Source organism: Lolium rigidum, chromosome 6, assembly GCF_022539505.1.
Source record: "Lolium rigidum isolate FL_2022 chromosome 6, APGP_CSIRO_Lrig_0.1, whole genome shotgun sequence".
Taxonomy (NCBI): Eukaryota; Viridiplantae; Streptophyta; class Magnoliopsida; order Poales; family Poaceae; genus Lolium; species Lolium rigidum.
The window spans coordinates 136,757,910-136,764,815 of NC_061513.1; the positions used below are offsets into that span (position 1 = coordinate 136,757,910).

Consider the following 6,906-nt stretch of genomic DNA (forward strand, 5'->3'; position numbering starts at 1 on the left):
CCGCATCGCCGCCCTCGATGCAGCGAAAGCGGTGGCCTCTGCGGAAGCGTGCCTGAGCTTGGGCGGCGGCCTGAACAGCATCTTGAGCTCCCCGTCGTCGCCGGGTTACTACACGGGGTACACCACGGACGTGTCGTCGATCTAGCAGATGCGGTTGTCGCAGATGGACGGCCGCACCCGCTACTCCCCCGAGTTCGGCGACAGCGACATGACCGTCGACAACAACGCCCCGTTCTCACCGGATTCAATGGCTCAGGGCATCAAATCCTTGATTGTTTCAACGAGAAGAAGAACTATGGTGATTACGCCACCATAGAGATGAACCGGAACGAGGACGCCCTCTCTCACCGTTGGAACTTGATCAAGGGGTCCCCGGTTTAGCAAGTTCCATGGCTACTATGAGAAGATCAAGGCACGGAAGGAGAGCGGCACGACGATGGTGGATTGGGTATGATCTAGGCCTATCTTATTTGCATATGAATTGGTGATCAATGTTGTTGCATTGATTTGATGATCCAACTTGTTGCATATGAATTGATGATCAATATTGTTGCATATATAAATTGATACTCCAACTTTTTTCATATGAATTGGTGATCAATATTGTTGCATATAAATAGATGCTTAAAGCCCTCGAAATGTACAAGCACCAACACGAGGACAAAGACTTTCCATTTATGCATTGCTTCAACAAGCTCCAAGGTTGCAAGAAATGGGACGACCTCCTCCACACTCTCTTGAAGGACGGGGAAGATGGGCCGGTCGATCCAGCCGGCACCTCCACCGGGCGCCCCATTGGCAACAAGAAGGCCAAGGCCGACAGGAATGCGGCGCCGGTATTGGCAGCTATGGACGCCTCCATCGAGAAGATGATCACCTCGTTCTCGATGGAGAACAAGGAAGCTGCCGATAGAGCCGCCGTCGTGTGGAAGGCCATCCTCGACAAGCAAGACGCCAAGATCGAGTTGGAGAGGGAGAGGGTGGAGGCGGCGAAGATGGAAGCTCACGCCGCTGCCATGAAGGCCAACAACGAAGCGACGCAGCTATCGTTGGCCAAAATGTCTCAAGAATCGAAAATCTTGATGGCCGACATAGAGAAGATGGACCCCTTGGCACGGGCGTGGCACGAGATGTACCGCGAACGCATCAGCCAAGAGGTGATGGCGGCGCGAGCTGCGTCGGCGTCTCCCACGGCACCGTCCATGTCTACCCCGGCACCGTCCACGTTCATGTGTCCACCGCCACCGTCCGTGTTCATGTCTACCCCGGCTCCGTCCGCGTTCATGCCTCCCCCGGCGACCGTGGATCCTGTTGCAGCGACGGAGCTGCCGCCGGCCGCCGATGAGGAAGCCGTCGAGGTTGCGCCGCCCGTGAACTCCTTCGTGTGATCATGCGATCATCTGGCTTCAAAGCCCCTTTTTTGCGCCGGAAACGGCGATCTGATGGTCGTCTGTTGGCCCAAACTTCTTATTCCAAAACCTATTCGTATTTGGTGGCCGTGTGTTGGCCCAACTTCATATTCGTAAACTTATTCAAATTTCTATGATTGTAGATTTCAAATTCAAATTATCTATCGGGACCGCCTGTTTGGGAGCGCCGGTGTGGGAGCAGCTCCCCCAAATGAAGGATGTTGTGCCGGCGTCCGGGAAACGGAGGTCCCGGCGCCCCTGCCCGGCGCCTATTTAGGGGCTAACCGGTGGAGATGCTCTCATGGACAGAGCTTTCACCGAATCGTAAACTGTACTTTTCAAAATTTCGCCGGACACTTGGTTGGAGTTTGGAGGTCGGTGGACTCACAACGGGCCGACCCAGAACAGACCGACAACATGGTATCCAAGGAGCCGACGCCGTCACGATTTTTTTTTTCTTTTAGATTTTCAAAATCAACAATGCGGCTTTATCTCTTTGAAAAAAGGTCGGTGGCTCGGTGCTTTAACATGCATGGACTCTACCCCATATATAAAGGCATAGGCATTGCGTTATGCAGCAGATTCCACCGTGATCCACGAGAGATGGGGCGATTAGCAGCGATACTCCTCGGGCTAGCCTACATGGTATGCGTAGCCACGGCCGACCAGGTCAAAACAACCAACACAAGCTCTTGCCATCATCTCCAGCTTCCTCACGGCGTCAGCGGCGCCGAGAGCCTTGACTTCTATGGCAAGAACGGGGTCTACACGGGCGTCTCCGACGGCCGTGTCCTCAAGTGGGGCGGCCGCGCTGTGGGTTGGAGGACATTCGCGTACAACGCGAATTTCAGGTCTGTATATGAAATTAATAGCTAAGCATCGCATTGTCAAATAGATCTCTATTGGTTAATTATATTTGTTTCAATTACGTGTGACCTGCGTGTGTGTAGTAAGCTTCCTCTATGCTCGGATTCTTCGGTGCCATCGGTAGAGAAAGAAAGCATATGCGGACGACCGCTCGGTGTCCGGTTCTACATGAAAACCGGCGAGCTATACATCGCCGATGCATACTTTGGGCTCATGAAGGTAGGGCCAGCCGGCGGCGAAGCCCAGGTGCTAGCGAAAGAGGCGGACGGTGTCCCGTTCCACTTTGTCAACGGCCTCGCCGTTGATCAGGCTACCGGCGATGTATACTTCACCGATAGCAGCCTCAAGTTCACCCGGAGGTCACGTCTTAATTTACTCGTAACATACACTGAGTTTTACTTGATTTCATGCTTTAGCCATTATGCGCAGGCACTCAACGGTGTCTATATGTGCAGGGATAACTTCGAGATTATGACCAACCAGGACGACTCCGGTCGCCTGCTCAAGTACGACGCGCGGACGAAGCTTGTCACGGTGCTTATGGCCAGTATGCCGTACCCGAACGGCGTCGCGTTGAGCCGCGACGGTACACACCTCGTGGTGGCGCACACGGGGCCATGCGAGGCGCACAGGTACTGGCTCAAGGGACCCAAGGCTGGCACGTACGAGCTCTTCGCGGTGCTGCCCGGGTACCCGGACAACGTGAGGCCAGACACGCAGGGTGGTTTTTGGGTGGCGCTGAACCGGGAGAGGCAGCAGAACGAGACGGCTCCGGTGCCGAAGCCGAAGCACTTGGTCGGCGTGCGCCTCAACGCCGACGGCAAGGAGGTCGAGGAGCTGACGGCCGCCGCGGGTGTCACGCTCAGCGAGGTGGCGAGCTCCAACGGCAAGCTCTGGCTCGGTTCAGTCGAGCTTGATTACATTGGTGTGCTTTGATTTGCAGTTATGTTATAGAGTTGGTTTGTTACAGTACCGTATCGTTGGCGATTGCGTGATTAATTAGTTAGTAGTAGAAGAAGAGCGTTGGCGATTGTTTGATTAGCTAGTAGAAGAAGAGTTTAAAGGCATAGCTTCGTAAGGTTTAACGTCTCTGCGTCGTTTATCTGGAGATGTAATCTTAATAATGAATATAGATATTACACAAGTGTACTAGTTTTCTTTCTGTTCAATCTTTTGAAGTTACAGATTCGCATGTATTTAAATGTTATTATATTAGGGAAAGCTGAAACAGTCGCTAGAACTAGCATACATAATTCTTTCTCTATATGAAAAACACAACAAAAGGAACATGTTCGGCACTGCAGGCCAGTTCTTCAGTCGGAAAGACAGAAAACTATCTTGAATTGTGTGGTGCTTATTTTATGCTATCCCAAATGTTGAACCAGCTTATAAACAGAATCACACACCCAAACACAAGATCCAACCAACGGCTTATACAAAGTAAATAACCTCTTGTTTCTGCTATCCCGCTTACGACAGCTGCTAGTTTGTGATAACCCTCGCATCCATACTTCCACTACAGCGACCATGAAAAGGATGCAGCTCTGAAACCTGTGTTTCTTATTTTAAAAAAAACAAGGCAGAAGATTTAACTTAATTGAGGGCTTCTAGCAGGGCGCCTCGATGTCGGCTCTTTGCCACCTGAGTTGTAGGTGGTTCCAAGGATTGAGTTGTTCGTTCATCAATGCAGTACATGAGCTGGGTTCATGCGTGCACCAGGGGTCGCGTGGGCTCTGCTTGTCCGCCACGTGGTCGCGTTGTGCTGCTTGGTTTTCACAAAGTCTTTTGTCCCATGTCGTACTGCAAGTTTGCTGTTTTAGTGCTTCCACAATGTACTAACAGAAACATAAATAAATAAGCAGTGAACTGCGTAAAAAAACACCGCGAAAAAACGCAGTGCAATGCAATAATACGGCAACACAACAAAGTACAAAAAGGCATTACACCGCCAAAAGGAGTGCAGCACAGCACAAAAAGACAGTGCAGTGCAGAGACGGTGCACTGCCAAGACACTGCGTCGTGCAAAGCGATTCAAGGCAATGCATAGGCAGGTGCTCTACCAGGACACCTAGCCATGCAAAACGATCGAAGACAATGCAACGTGGTACAAAAAGACAGTGCACGGGCGGTGCAACTATCAAGACAATGCGTCGTGCAAAAATGATCGAAGGAAGTGCAATGTGGTATAAAAAGGCAGTGTATGAGCGGTGCCCTACCAGGGTACCGTGCCGTGCAAAACAAACGAAGACAGTGGAACATGGTACAAAAAGGCTATGCATAGGTGATGCACTACCAAGACACCCTAATGTGCAAAACGATCGAAGGCAGTGCGATACAAGAAAGTGGAACTTGGTTCAGGAAGATAGTCCACGAACGGTACACTATCAGGACACAACACCGTGCAAAATGATCTAAGGCAGGGAAACGTAGACATGAAAGAAGTGCAAAAAAATCATCGAAACCTATGAACATAGGATCTAGTTTTGAAGATCTCGACGCAACTAAACCTAGTCGTGAAAATAGAACATAATTAGAAGATATTTCACTTTTCTGTATTCGAATCTAGAAAGAGAAAAGGGAAAAGGTATACATATGCAGTCAGCTTTTGCCACGTGTTGAGCAGGGAGAGATCGCATGCAGGCAGAATGTTGCTGGTTGGCCATCAAGTGCATGTGACAGACGAAAAGTGGAACACAAAATGAACTTAATTTATTAAATAAGGAAAGTCATAGAACCAAGTTTTATTATTAGGACCACACCGAGGTGAAAGTCTAGTCTCCCACAATAAGAAAACCCAAATATTTCGCACCGTCTAGAACCCACGTTCTACCTTTCGACTTGATTCTATCAAAGATAATGGTTGGCGTAGTGCTCACCTTTTTTAAGGTTCTCGCATTCCTCTCATTCCAAAGCTCTCCAGTGATTACCATGAGGAGGTAAGCCATAATCTTCCTTCTCCCTCCGTGAGCGAAGATCATTGAAGTCCACCAACATTTCACACTATCAAATTCATTCCAAGGTGAGGGGGGGGTCAAAGTCGTGGATGTGAAGCCAATTCCTAATCATAACAGAGAAGCGGCATTTTAACAGAAGATGGGTTGTCGATTTGCAATGGCAATGGCATAAGGGTGAATCCTCCCATTAGACCATCCACGTCTCTCAAGGTGGTCTGCGGTCCAAATCTGGTTTTGGATGATAAGCCAAGAGAATAGCTTGCATGGGGGGTGAGCCTTCCAAACGACCATCTATATGGAAGAGTGAATAGTTCTGGCTAATTGCGCCTTGTAGGCTGACAAGCAAGAGTATGCCCTGTTCGCGGTGAGCTTCCAAACAATACAGTACGACACAACATCTTGAAGAGTGATTTGCGAGGTGTGTTGCCAAAGCAAGGTAAATTCGTGAAGGTTTTGGACAGAAAGGCCCGCGTTATGTCAAGATGAAGGATCCAATCGTCATTGTTGATGGATTTCCGGGCGTTCCAAGTTTTCCATTTATAAATAGCATAGATGGATGGCACAAAGCACTTGGGGCTTAGCCCATTGGCCCAAGGATCATCACAAAAACTAACCTTATTTTTTCTCCAATGGTGACTTTTGTTAATGAGCAAAATAGCTCCAAGTCCTCCTTGTTGCAAGGGTTTTTCATTCCAATCCAACGCATATCCGGTGAAGTCCAAGAAAGCCGCGGACAACGTAGGCGTAAAGCTCTCGCAAATTTATCCATGTTAAGGATACCCAGTCCTCCAAGGTAGGTAAGGCGGCAAACCGCGGTCCAATTGACTTTTGCACTTTCAGCCGGTAGCTTTTTCATTGCCCTCCCAAAAGAAGCTTCAAATTACCTTTATGATAGATTGAAGAGGCTCCACGGGACCTCAAGGGTTGTGAGTCGGTAGATGGCTTGTGAGGTAAGAACCGATTTGACTAGCGTCTTCCTCCCGGCGATGTTGAAGTATCTTCCATGAAGAGGAGCAAGGCGTGTTGCCGCTTTATCTTCGATGTATTAAAAGTGTGATCTTTTGAGGCGCTACAACACAATTGGAAGACCAAATTATTGAAGGAGATATGCCCTAGAGGCAATAATAAAAGTGGTTATTATTTATATCTTTATGTTTATGATAAATGTTTATATATCATGCTACAATTGTATTAACCGAAACATTAGTACATGTGTGATATGTAGACAACAAGAAGTCCCTAGTATGCCTCTTAAACTAGCTTGTTGATTAATGGATGATTAGTTTCATAATCATGAACATTGGATGTTATTAATAACAAGGTTATATCATTATATGAATGATGTAATGGACACACCCAATTAAGCGTAGCATAAGATCTCGTCATTAAGTTATTTGCTATAAGCTTTCGATACATAGTTACCTAGTCCTTATGACCATGAGATCATATAAATCACTTATACCGGAAAGGTACTTTGATTACACCAAACACCACCGCGTAAATGGGTGGCTATAAAGGTGGGATTAAGTATCCGGAAAGTATGAGTTGAGGCATATGGATCAACAAATGGGATTTGTCCATCCCGATGACGGATAGATATACTCGGGCCCTCTCGGTGGAATGTCGTCTAATGTCTTGCAAGCATATGAATGAGTTCATAAGAGACCACATACCAC

The 6,906-nt window shown here is 48.1% G+C and overlaps 1 pseudogene; it reads left to right on the forward strand.

Moving 5' to 3' along the window:
* The first annotated feature begins 2,012 nt into the window (after positions 1-2,012).
* Positions 2,013-3,212, forward strand: LOC124659887 (annotated as a pseudogene).
* The last annotated feature ends 3,694 nt before the right edge of the window (positions 3,213-6,906 follow it).